This window comes from Opisthocomus hoazin, chromosome 9 (assembly GCF_030867145.1).
Source record: "Opisthocomus hoazin isolate bOpiHoa1 chromosome 9, bOpiHoa1.hap1, whole genome shotgun sequence".
NCBI classification, from domain to species: domain Eukaryota; kingdom Metazoa; phylum Chordata; class Aves; order Opisthocomiformes; family Opisthocomidae; genus Opisthocomus; species Opisthocomus hoazin.
The window spans coordinates 16,176,549-16,190,775 of record NC_134422.1 but is presented as its reverse complement, the minus strand read 5'-3'; positions in this window follow the sequence as shown (position 1 = coordinate 16,190,775).

Genomic DNA, 14,227 nt, shown 5'->3' with positions numbered 1-14,227 from the left:
ACAGACTGCTCATTATGACTGAATTATAGAGCTGAGGGATACGGTTTTCTCAGCTATGACTGAGCTGAGATTTAACTATTAACCGTTTTATTTTCCTGCTGCCTTTGCCTGTATTGTTTGTTTTGTTTATTTGGTGGGCAGATAACAATAGCTGCAGTTTTGCATTGGATTTAATACAGTTATAATCCAAGCTATTCTTGAAAAGGGTGTTGCTGCTTCTCCTTTCATCCCAGGCTATTTATTCCCTCATTCTCTCTTTGCAACATCTAAAGCTGGTGTACATCTCTGGTGAATCAGACCAGGGAGCTGCTTTGGCCGAAAACTAACTTAAAATAAAAATCTGCACTCTCCAGAGTGCCCTGATCCCTCTCACAGCATAGCAAGGGCTGGACCAAGGAAAGGGCAGGAATTCACAACCAGGTGTTGTGAAACGATCTTCTTCAGCAGCTCTGATGATTTAGATTAGGCTTCATAGTGATTTTAAACCACCCTACTGCTTACTGGAAAAAGGTGCTGTACGTAGCATAGGTTTATGCCAGTCATGAATACGGTGTCATAACATAAGCAGGAAAGATGAAGTATTCCCTGCTGCACAGAACATAGTTTTGAAGAGTCCTTCGGTATCCAAAACTCCTATTGATACAGAAATTACTTACTTTAGTAGTCTCTATATAAAGATGCTCAGTGTTAGATGTAGCTTTAATGGGAAATTGTGCTTAGAAATACTTTGCGGACAGAGGGCAAGCTGGAGATGGCTCTGGTCTTTGAAAATCTTGGGTTTGTATAATTAAATCTCACCTGTTAGTTTTGCAAATCTTCCAGAGATGGGCAAAATTATTTGCTGTTTAATCTTACTAAATTAATTAGTTTATTTTGATGAACTAAAATTGGCGCATTTCAGAAACAACACTCCAGTTTCTGTAAAGTCACATCATCATTCCGAGGGCATAATAATATCTTTGATAACATAAGTTCCTTTCATGCAGATTTTTCTAGCTTAAATCCAGAGCTAGAAGTAAAGCAATTATTTGTTCAGATGTGAAGTCTTTTAGGATTTTTTTTTAGCATAAAACATTTCTAATTCTTGTATTATGTTTTTGTGAGCAAGCTGGAATGAATGATTGACAATATAATCATTTGGTCATAGTTATCAGAGAACAATAAAGATTTTGCCTTTTTTTTCAGTTTTCCATCTACAAAGTGGGGATACAGTTTCTGTCTCAGATGAGAGTTATGAAGATTTGTTGGTTAATGCTTGGGATGCATTTTGTCTGTGCTAAGTACCATGTAATTATTTAATGTCCCAGTTATAGATGGTTGACACTGTGTTGCATCCTTGGAGTATTGCTCACTTCTTTTATTTTTTAAGACTCTGAAAATCTGAATTATATACTTGTTCCAAGTGTAATGCATTAAACATCAAAGCACAAACATGGTGTTTTTTAATACTAAGAATAATACTCCAGTGCATGTAATTTTTTATTTGTTTGCTCCTCATACACAATATGTTTGTATCATTTTATACAAAACTGACAAAAAAACCCCTTGCTATACTTCTTTGTAATCTCAAGAAGACTTTTGAATGTTTTCTGCTTCCTATGGCCTAGACTGTGACATCATGCTATTGCAGAATTCACCTTTAGAAGATAGAGCTATTTATATGATTAAATTTCAGGTGTGCTCAAAAACACGATTGCAGTGTTGGGGAGACTAATAAAAGCTCATCACTTATTAATTGGAAACCAGTTTAATATGTGCACCCAAGCACACAAAATAGCAAAACTGAGTCATTGAAAGTTCTTGTAGAAGAAAGTCTGTCTGCTTTTTATAACAATTTGATGGCTTCAGACCTCAACACTCCACACTCTCTGGTTGTAGCAACCACTCGTAATGAGTGCTGTCATTTTGAGTGGGGGTCTCTAAAGCAGAGCAGGCAGCACCCCAGCACCAAACAGCCCAGTCACCAATGGATGGAGAGCAAAGCAAGCAAAAGCATGACTCAGTGGTCTACAAATTGTGAATGCACTCGACATTGAGTTTTGCTGGATTTATAAAACAGATATAAATCAACAGAAACAATTTTAAAAATGCCTGTGTGACTCAATTGCCTTCGATATCCCCTCCTGCATGTTGTGCTCTGACTATTGCCCTAGAAACTTGTGTTCTTCCTTTAGTAAACTGTCACTTTGATTCTGTACGTCCTGTTGAATTTGTCCCTGGGTGTTAGACGTCTTTCCTTCCCTCAAAGCACTGTGCTGGGTCACCCTTCAGGTGAAGGGGCCTGATTTCTTGCTATGGCAGATGGTTTTGTGGTAAAGTTGATGCTTACTTTCTACTTTAGCGGTACCCCAGTCTTTGGCCCTGCAAGGTCTTCACTGTCACTCTGTGAAGCAGGGTCTGATGGGTTTCACTTGGAGACTCCCAAAGGGTAGCCTTGCACATGTTCCCTTTGCTTTCCCTGCACACAGAGTGGATGGCTTGCAAACAGCCTCTATGGCCGTGGCTTCTTAAAAAGCTGCCCTGGGAATTTTTGGATCAAAAATACAAATGCCTAAGGAGATCAGATGCTGCTAAAGCAGATTTCTAACTAGTGTTATACTGTAGCATATGACTTAGAAATGAAGAAATCTTTCAGGTTCAGTTTTAGATGCTCAGGCTTTTTCATTAGACCTGATATATGTGCTTTGAAGAGATCTGCCCCCTTCAGCGGTTCAGTTCTGGTTGTGTCTGCATTATCATGGCTTTCTGTAGTCAGTCCTTGGACTTCCTATCTCCAAAGTTAAATCACAGGTGCCTGTCAGAAATACAGCCTGCAGACATTGATCCAACAGGTCACTAAAAGACATGCTTAAAACGTGACTCTTGAAGATATGAGACATAGTTGTCATGTATTTACCTACATGTTTTGTAGTAAAGAGTCTCAGTTTCATGGAGGGCCAGACTTCACAACCCACCATTTACAGAAGTCTCCACTTGGCTGAGACCTACCCCACACTTCACTTTCACATCCTACATCCCCCCCAAAAAAACACCCCAAATTTTTAACTCCCTCACTATATGTGCACTTCTTTCCAAATGAGGGTTACCACTGCATTTTTCTTTCTCACTCTTCTGTGATACACCTTCAGCTCTCTAAAACATATCCCTACCTACCCTTGCTTCTCTCTTTTTTTATCCTCTTGGAAGATACGATTGGTTCTGGATGTGTGCAGTCTTATATTTATGATCTCATCCAGCTTCCCAACTCTCTGCTGCCCACCTTGGAGGGCTGCCCAGCTTTCTAGTCTGTCAGTCACTGGCTTGACAGAGTTCCCTTTCAAGATGCTGCATGTCATGCAGTAGAAGAGATGCACGAGACAGAAGCTTTTGCCTCCCATGGGAATGAGTTACCAGAGATCATCTGCCATGCAGCGTCTTGTTCCTGCTTGAGGCAGTAACTCCCAGCTTTCATATTTCAGCATCCTAAAATATGCAGTTAGAAAATCAGCACATTTGATAAGCAAGCAGATCATGAACTGCTCATGAGCCACTTCTTAGCCATGACTATTGTAGGCAATAAAGAGAAGCTATAGAAAAATTGCCCATAGTATCTACATATGAAAGCTTTGAGAAAGGTATTAATGTTTTCTTTATCTCTTGAAGACACAAAGGGATGTTTTTGTCTCTTCTGAAATTCTATCAGAGGTACAACAGGGACAAATCTGCTCCATAAAAACAAAATTACACAAAAGAAAATTAAACTAATAAAAAGAGAGAAAGAGAGATTACAATAACAATAAAAAACAATAGACAAAAGAGAAAACAACTCCCCCTCCTTATTGTTATGCATCCAGAATCAGTGTCTTACTCATTTGTTAAACTTTTATGGCATTGGGAGTCTCAAATACCAATTTTCTTCAGCATGAAAGTGCCCTTTATAACAGAATGAATATGGTGTTCCCATTGCAGGCAAGAGCAGGCATCTGGGGGATGCTAATGTTATATTCTACTCTGTTGGAGGTTTGTGGGCAAGACACCTTTGCCTTATTGTTTCTCCTACCCTTTTTCTGCCCTAACCTGCTAATGCTGCAAGAACATCTGGGCAAAAACCATCTGTTGAAACCAGGTGTAACAGAATTTTCATATTGCCATGTTATAATTTTTATTGGCACATGAGGCTAAGAAGTCACTTTCCCAGAAAGTAGAATCTTTTGCCTCAAAAATGAAATGGTGTCCATGTGGAAACTAAGCATGCGTATCATGGGAAGGGCAGTTGCATGGTGTACTGTCATGGCTGTCCATGAGCCACCAGACTTCACTTCTTAGGGTACATTCTGGTGGGGAGGCTCCTTGCACCCTGCTAAGTGAGGGTCTGATGAATCATAAGAGGGGTTATCCTAGGGACAAGGAGAGAAAGAGGCAGTGCAGCAGCATTATTTATTTGCAATAATGGGAATTTCTGCTAGAAAAAGAACGGCCTTCATCCTTCTGTGAAAAATGGAGAATTAAAGTTTTACAAGTGACAAACTGAAAAACCTGTGTACAGTGATGAAAGGCTTTGCTTCAAGGTCTTCGGTACAGGTGAGCGTACAGCTGAGCCCAATATGGCTGGAGTTTCAGCACACATAATAGAAATAATTAGCTATACTGGTTTGTTTGCCGAGGTTTTCATTACTTGCTGAGCTTTATTTAGTGCCACTGTATTTATACTAACAACATACACAGCTCTCCAGGACTTTTGAAAAAGTAAGCCATTTGAACAGGCGAACACCACAGGGTAACCTTAACTATTGGTAAGAAGATGGACCAGAAATGATGTTCATGGCCATACTTGCAAGACTCTGATGATGATAATAATAATAATAATAAAAGAAGATATCATGCCATTGACAAATAGAAACAATTTTATATCTAATAGGATTTAAGTAATAAAGGCTGAAGGGCTGCAACAGCTGCAAAGAGATTAGATACGTTATGTTTTCTCAGTGTAATAAAACTTGTCAAATAAAGCTGAATAAAATCTTCTTATCTGTGTCTCTGGCTTATTTTTCCTGCAGCCTCTTTCCTTTCCGCTGATTGCAGGAATCACCATTTCTCTAGAATGGTTACACACACGACAGTTCAATTAGAGTCAAGTTAGTGAAAGTTATTGCTGGATTTTCTTTTGGTTGCGCCCTTTTTTTTTTAAGCTAAGGACATCTGCAGCATTTGGAAAGTATGAAGCAGATCAAAAAACGCACTCCGCCAGTCTGCTACCAATCTCTGCTGCTGTTTACTGGACAACTGGGCTGGACTGTGTATATCACTGTAGGACCATTAAGTTCAGCACTGTTTTACACCAGATTGGGATCTGATTTAAAAATGAAAGACATCAATTAACAAGACAGCCCTCCCAGTAGTGCTTGATGCTGCCTTGGATACTCCAACCTGTTCCTCTGTAAGGTCTTCTTTTCCTCACCTGTCTGCTGTCACCTCTGACGCATCTCTGAGCACTGTCAGGAGTCCCTCTCAATTTTTTCTGCTCCTCTTGCCTCGGTTTCTAGATATCTATAAAGGAATGTATTGTCTTTCTGGGGCTGGTGTGCTCACGTTTGCTGAGAGCTTTAGGATATGCAGAGGGTATTTGCATTCATAAGTGTGAGTTGTTGTTATTACTGTCAATAAGATGTGACAGGCTGACCTTTTGCTAACCTTTCCTCTACAGCCTACTGTAGGTGACCCTACTTCGGCAGGAGGGTTGGACTAGATGATCCACAGAAGTCCCTTCCAACCCCTACCATTCTGTGATTCTGTGATTCTTTCCATGAAATCCAAGGCCAAACCTTTGTCTAGATTACAAACATACTTGGATTTGCCATGTGGTCCATCTTTCCATCCAGGCCAGTATTTCTGAACCTTTGTGCGTGTCTGATATAAATTATATGAGCATCTAAACCAGAGGTATTGTTTTAAATACTGAGCAGGAAGGGCAAATGACAACGCCTGTCTGAGCAGCATTGCTGTTGCCTTCAGCACATATTTGAACAAAGTGTATTAGCTTCCAAGGCAAACTAGTGAGCCTAGTAAGAAAAGCCAAGGGATCTGTCCGAGCTGATGTAATACATAAAGACAAAAACATCATCCATAAATCAATAAGCATTGATTTAGGTAAAAGAGAGCTTTGCCCTTAGGTAAGAAAAATTTTACTTATTTATATGCATGTATTTAAAATGTTTCATACCAGATTTCTAGGGACACCTATCCAATATTAATTAAAATGTAAGCATGTCGGTACACACAAACCCATTATTTAAGATTTTTTTTTTTTTCACATTAAAGATTTTCTCCTGCATTTTTTTCCCCCTCCAGACAGAAAGCCCAGTGTCGTGGTTTGGCCCCGGCCGGCAACAAAAGACCACATGGCTGCTCTATCACCCCTCCCCCCACTGCGGCAGGGAGAAGAATGGGAAGAAAAAGGCAAACTTGTGAGTTGGGATAAGGGCAGTTTAACAGAACAGCAAAGAAAGCAAACAGTAACAGAAATAATACTAATAAGAAGAGCATCCAAAAACCCCCAAGGGAATACATAGAGCATCTCTCTCACCGCCCGATGCCCAGCACACTCCCGAGCAGCTCCCCAACTCCTCATCGAGCATGATGGCACACGGTACCGAATACCTGGGTTGTCTGGCCAGTTTGGGTCAGCAGGCCCAGCTGTGTCCCCTCCTGGCTTCTTGTGAAAATTAACCCTATCCCAGCTGAACCCAGGACACTCAGGAAACCAATGCATGATGGCAGTATGATAACCAATTAGGGGGAAAAATAATGCTGAAATCAGTTGCTGGTGCTGAAACTACTGTCAAAATCTACAGTGTGGCTGTGTCTGAAACAATTTCTGGTCGCTGTTTAAAACACATGTTTCTTGGGGTAGAGGAGGTAAAGATGTTTCTGTATAAATGTAAGCTTACAATTTAATTTAGTCTCAGTCCTAATTGCATGGAACTGTGAAGACAATGGGAAAATAAGGGTGAGTGTAAACCCTATGTCACCCTGCTGAGAAGTGCTGCAGTCAGCTCAGAGCGAGCCAGCTTGAGTCCTCAGGGAGGTAACTGCATTAACCAGCGTGTTCCCAGCCTTTAATCACAGAGCACCACAGAGGCTGTACGTGCAGGTTGATTGGAAGGATAGGGCAGGGTTGCGATGCTTCTCTTAATTTAATACAACTTCCTCCCCCCCACCTCTGCTGAAGTTCGATTACCAAGAGGTTCCTCTTTTGGCTCATTTGTGGTGCTGGCCATGAGGACTAACACAGTGCTGCCCTGGCATGATCAGCTTGCCCCAGCTGCAGCACAGGAAATCTGATGATTGGAATGATGTACGACTATGGAACTGGGGAGTCTAAAGCAAGAAGACCACCCCAGCTGTCAGCAGGTGGTACACACATATCTCGGCATCTTGCTCGTCTGATCACAACCGCAGCCCTCGTCCCTAGCATAACAGCACTTTATACAGAGCAGGCTGAAGTGTGAGTGTGCACCATCTCAGTCCAGTGGCCATCATCTCTGGGGCTCCTGGGCTTTCTTCCCCAACTCCCTGCTTCTCCACCTGTATGTTACTATTACTACTACTACAACATTGTTGTCCCTTTCTACAAAGTAAGGGGAAAATTGTATTGGGAAATACCCTTCACAGGTTTAAATCACAAATTACTCCACTGATTTTAATGAAGTTTGTTCAGTTTGTTTCCAGCTGAAGCTATTACCAGTGTTTTGAGAAAGCCTTAGGTATAGCTGCTGATAAATGGAGTTGGATGGGTAAAAAACCATTCTAGAACATGCACCTCTTTTCCACTTGTCTTCCCCTCCTGTGAAATCAAGTTGTTCTCTGTGACTCAGATTTAAATAAAGGCAGAGAAGAGCCTAGGTAAAGTTATTCCTTTCCTTGGCCTGGCCAAAGAGTTTTTCTAAAAATCCTTTCCCACTCAGGTGTGATATTCCCAGTGCAACAGGAGATGTTAAAAGACACCTGCATGGCTCAGCCCTCTGGACACAAAATTCTTCATGGAGATACAGAGCCAGCTTGCTTGTCTAAGGAATATGAATAGGAGTCAAGAGAGCATAGAAAATCAAGAATTGCATCTTCTGTTTAAATTTCTCCACCTTCCTCTTCCTCTGCAAGATTATGAAAAAATCCTGGGTGCAAGTGGAGGCTTGCTTTAGCTCTTGTCAGAAGTTCACATTTTAATATTAGTTTCTTTCTTTTTTGTTTGGATTCTCTCCTTTTCTTTTGCTGATAAAGAGTTAATGAAAGTTAGCCTGACAGGAAGTACTGGGATCCAAGCTGTGGATGGTTTGCTGCCATCAAAGTCCTTTGAGCCTTAAAGTTCATCCTTACCACTGCTATTGAATGTAACAGCGTTGTCAGGTTACTTTCCAGCACTGGTTTTCACACTTGATTGGCAGATGTAACAAGCAGGTAGGCAAGAAAATGAACTTGTTGCAGGACAATGGATGTGCACATTAGAAGCTTTCTGAAATGCAGAATGTTTCTAAAGGCCATAACCTGATATCAGTATTGGAGATAGCTGCAAACCACTCAGCGCATTTCGGTTCTTAATAAATTTTTTTGATTTTGTTGCTTATTTCTTGTAATAGATCAGTATTCATGTCCTCGAGGTATTTCTTGCATACCAGGAGCCCCCAGGACATGGGAACCAATTAAAGGCATTGATATTCTTGCTTCAACGTTAAGCCAGGGAAAGAATTGACAGGAATTTTAAGTGCATGCAGGAGGTGGGTACCGTTTCCATATGGCTTTCAAACTATCTTCATGCCCAGTGAAAACCCATGCCTGAGGAAGACCCAGCAGGGCCTGAGGCATGATTCACTCCAAACAGCTTTTGAGTCCCACCAGCATACTTTATTGGACACATTCTGCTTTTGTTGGAAACATTTGCAGCCAGCCTGGGAGCTACTGGAATATGTCCTAGCATGCAGAACAGATTTTGAATTTCAAAGCTCAAAGTAGCCATGGTGAGAGGTTGGGCAAAGTGCCTCGTGGCTGTCCTTGTACCAGGTCCCAGATCATGTATACAGTCATGCTTTTAGTCACTTGTTTTTTTCCATATTGATCATTTATAAGTCTCCCTGCCAGACAAGATGGAGTCCCAGTATCCCAGCCTTGCACAAACAGCGTTGTGCTTTTGTATTTCACCAAACTGAAGAGACGCTGCTCATGTTCCCCAGTTGATCCTGTGTGAAATACTGTGTAACAGTGGCTGCGGTGGAGTAGGGCAAGGAAGCAGAACCATAAGGTCTAAAGAGGTGATGATCCATATGATCTGCTCTTAGCTCATGCTCGGTACACTTTGCAGCCCGGCCATGTTCACGGGCTCTGCTCAGCACCATGACACCGTCTCCAGTGTAGTGTTGTGAACAGATTTTTCCTGCCTGAAAGAGGCATAGTGCTATAAATCTGAGAGATTTCTGGGCCTTATCTTGGCATTTCTGATTTTGGCCTGCCTCTTTTGCCCTCACCAGTACCTTGTCAGTTCTTAAGCGGAGAAAGCATAGATAAATACAAGCACTGTATTCCTCAGGAGTAGCTCCCTGAATTAATGGAACACAAATGATTTCTAAACATCTAAACCTTCATTTGCCATGTGTGGAAGGTCCAATAACTGTATTATAGATGACAACCATGTGTAATTACACTGCTGTTCTACCTGCTCTCACCCTAGTGACAAATCTCATTCCCAACCAGTTTTGACTGAACAAAGGGGGTTGCTCAGATTGTTTTGAAGGCGACTTCTTAGTTTGAGCCACCCTCTTCTCCTGTGTTGTTTCGCTCTCCACTTCTTTCCATTTCAGTCTTAAGCAAATGAAGATTCCTGACTTGCTACTGTTTCACCAGCGGTTCTCATGTACGGTTAAATAGCTGCAGCATTTCTCTGCAACAGTTGCAGAGAGAGGTGAAATAGTGCTGGTTATACTGCAGTTTGTATTTCGCAGTTGCCCAGATACAAGTCTGAGATAAGGCCCTAGGGATGTTTCTGATTAATATTACTGACGTTTGCTGTCTGTGCAGCAGTAGAGACAGACCTCCACTACTCTTCAGTGCAACAGGTACATATAATGAGAGTCCATGTCTGTAAAGGGTGAGTAGGCAAGCATTCATCTCCCTGACCTTGGCTATCTACCAGGTGCGTGTCTGATCCGACCCCCTTGTCCAAGCTCCCTCTGTACTTGGTGGAGAGGGTGATAAATCCCTCCAGTTTCAGACACCTCTCTCAGGCTGGGATTAATCATCTCAGCAGATAATATTTCTCTGTTGGGTGTAGTGGAAGCTGATGTGACTAACGTGGATTGTATAGCTACATTTTAGATTACTGATTTCCTTATCCCATTACGTTTGGTAGACTGAGACCTTCTTGTCTGTACAGGTGGGAAAGAAATGGACAAAGCCATCAATTCATGATGCATGGTGCCAAGTCGTGTGACTGTCAAATACCCGCACTTATTTTCATTTCTTGTACACCCAGCTTGGGAGCAGGAATAAGAAATTTGATTATGATTCTTGCTCTCCTGTCATTTCCTCAAGTAGCAGATTGATAAGTCAACACAAAATAGATATTCACCTATAACAGATATATAATCAATCCATTATATAACAAACTATAATGAATGGACTATTTTGATTGGGGTTTTCTTACGCCTATGCAGCAAATAAATATATTATGTCTGGTTGTAATTGTCAAGGCTAAAGAAATACATAGCCGCTGATTTGCCTTTTAATTGGACTGAAAATCTTCTAACAGCACTGTAATATTACCACTTCCTTCTGACCCTCTGGAAGAATAATCAGAAAAGCGGCAATACTCAGAAGCCCAAGGTGAGATTATCTGTCTTTCCCCTCGGCAGCAGGAGCTGCTCAGAATGTTAATCAATGCTGTTTGCAAGCTTGAAGCAATCTACTTCCAGCAGCAAACACTTAAACTATTCAGTCCTTAATCAAGTTGTCCCAATGGCACATCTTTCCTTCACACTCCACTTCTTGTACCCCTACACTGCCCAGATGTAACTGTCAAGGGCTTTCTAGCCCCTCTTCGCTCCTATCCTTTTCATGAGCAGTTAGTTATCCTGCTCAAAAGCGACAAAATTGAAATGAAAAATTAGGAAAGGTCATTCTGTTTTCTGGCTGGGAATATCGTACTGTGTGTAGATATTGGGTTGGATGCCTCCATGCTGCAAAGTCCAGGTACTTGGTGTTAAAGATTCTGCCACTTTATAGGTGGTGTGAGGCCATATTCCCCATAAAAAAAAGGTAAAAAGGTTAGACTGAGATCTGCACCCTGCAAACAGGAAAAGCTTGTCAAATTTGGTACCATCCTGTGGAATCTGATACTGGCCAGCGTCTGAGTTGGTCCTTTCCTGCATGCTGTGTTCAGAACCATTAGCAGCTATAATGCTTCCCATACCTCTGTTGTCAGATTTTATCATTCCTGTCGTAGGATCTGCTGCACTACTGCACTGGAAGAGCACAGAGTGCCTCCCCCTTCCCAAAAAGCTCCCCCCAAATGGGGAAGAGCATGGCAGGAGACCAGCAGCTCTCTACCCATTCTATGCAAGGAACAAGGGTTTGAAAACAGGAGCTGTCAGACTGATTTATTTTGGTAACACAGCATTTAAAGGAGGGATTTGACGATGAACCACATCATTTGCAGGCAAGGACCAACATACAACATTTTTCTTGGCTTTTAGATTTAAAGCCTGATTTAAAAAGCTTTAAGGAGCATTAAATTAGAGACACTTCTCTAGTATGAAACGATGCAGCTTCTCAGTGACTGATGGAAACAAATCTGTTTCCATCACCTATGAATGAAATCAAGCAGCAGGACCATGGAAAACCAGCATGACAACAACCCCAAACAGAATTTTTTGAATATAATTATATATTTTATGAAAACATAACTGCTTTTTTTGGGGGGACTGCAATAAGAATTTGCATATTCTGCTTATAAACAGTCCTCTGGGCACCTTAGCTCTGTTTACAAATCATAGTTTCCTCCTAAATATTTGCTGTGTTTGTTAAACGCATGATAAACACAGGTTAGATGGCATCAAGACTCTCACATTGCATGTGTTGTTTGCCTTTTTTCCCTTCCTCTTTGTTTTGTTTGCTTTGATTTTTTTGACCTCCTAATGTCTTTGCTCTCTGACCCGGAACACCAAGAAACAAATCAAACCTCCACAGGGGAAAGATGCTCGTTTAAAACTTGTTTTTGTTTACAGTGCAGCAGCATCACAAAGTGAGAGCATTTTTGACACAAATAACCTCAGTCTTTAACCTGCAGCATTGCTTTACACAACATTCAGTAGCCTTGCCAACACTTCAGGGAAAAAAATATGCTCCTAGATTTTTCTTCTTTGGGCAAATAAGAAAGCACTTGTCAAGGAAAAATATTTTAAGGTCAGAGTTATGGGTTTTCTCTCTCCTCTTCTAGTTCAGCTACTTTAGGAAGATGCTTCATTTGAAGTGTTGGAATTTGAAAACAGAGTATTTTAAAATTATTATTTTTTTTTTAATGGATATCAATAGCTGGGAAACAGTTCCTGGGGTACATTTGCAATGTGTATGAGTCCTATTGATCCTCTATTAAAGACGAATTTATGAACATCATCTTTTGGCATCTGCCATAATACTTCTTTCCATCAAGACAGAAGCTGCTCTTGCAGCAACCTGGGATCGGGGCTTGGGAGGAACCAGCATTGTGCTGAGTCTGGGGGATGTAACCTGCCTGTCACCTATCCCCTATGTGGCCTTGGACAAGTCATTTGAGAATGATCCAAAGCCAGGGAATTTCACAGGTTTGTAAATCTGCAGAGAGACTGTGCCAATCAGTTAGTGTTTCCTGCTCCTGTAGGATTTTCCTGATTGAATTTCTGTTTAAGCTTAGCTATGTCTTTAAGTAAAAATCATGTAAACCTGTCTTAACTTTAACATGCCCAGCAACACTACAGCTCTTGGTAATCATTCCCATGGCTAATTACTATTCATATCAAAGAGACCATGGTGTTCTTGAGGAAGCACAAAGCCTGGAGTTTACATATTTATTTTCCCTCTATAGTATCATTACATAAAGAATACAACAGGGGAAACAGGATTTAATTTCTGACTCACAATTGCATCTACCTCAGCAATACAGAAGTACCTGAGCTACTTGGATGGGAGAGAGTCCAGATCCCAATGCAGTTTAATAGGATATGCTGATTATTAGCTCAGGCACAGATCTAGGTTGAGGCAGTTTATTTTTGTGCAGCCTAAGTGGTGAGTCAGAGCAGAGCTGTGCTGAACCAGTGGCACTGACCAGCTTGTGGCTTCACCATCCCAGAAGCCAAGGCACCACTTCGCAGTTCCTGTTAGTTCATGCAATGCTCACAAGGCAGGACTCTTTGGGCAGGACAAGGTCTTAAGCAGGGCTCAAGGTTTGCTTGCACAGGTCTGGAAGCCCTGTTGAATAATAGTGCTGTACTGACTCTCAGACCAGGCTTCCAGTGTCTGATGAGGTCCAGCATGTGCCTAGCTTTTAGGTGCTGAGCTCTCATTTCCCCTGTGTGAGACAGACTTTCACAAAGGCACACTGACATCAGAGATGCTGCAACATGGGCAGATAAACAGTGTTGTGACAGCCCAATTCTCTGCACAGTTTGAGCAGGATTAAGGTGCCTAAACATAAGCACCTAGGGGACCCCACCAGGTCTCCAACTGGTGTTTTAAAAGAGTGTTTCTGTTCATGCAGCACAGCCGGCAGCCCTGCTTGGAAGTGTCAGATGCCCAAGGGCATCGGAAACAGTGCTAGATTCCAATGTACGGATATTTCAATCACAGCACCAATAATGGAAGAAAACCCCCTGAATCTACTTGGGTTTGATTAAGAAATATAGTTCACAAACTTCTGTGATCCATTAAAGCATCTGCTTCACAAAGCTGGCTCCTGAAACCCAAACTAACCCAGCCTAAACTTCGGCATTTAAGACAGGGTTAAGAACCTTTGTACCACTAATTCCTTCTGTAGTCAGTAAACAGAGAGGTATGCTTATGAGTTTATCTAAAATCTAGCACATTCTACATGGGATTGTTCCAGGGTTTGACAGCTATCTAATTGTTGGCCAGGGACTTTCTTCCTTCATGCTTATTTTGATCCACATTGGATGTACATTTGCCTTGTGGCAGCAGTTTCCTGAAAGAGGAAGTTCTGGATGAGCCCAGT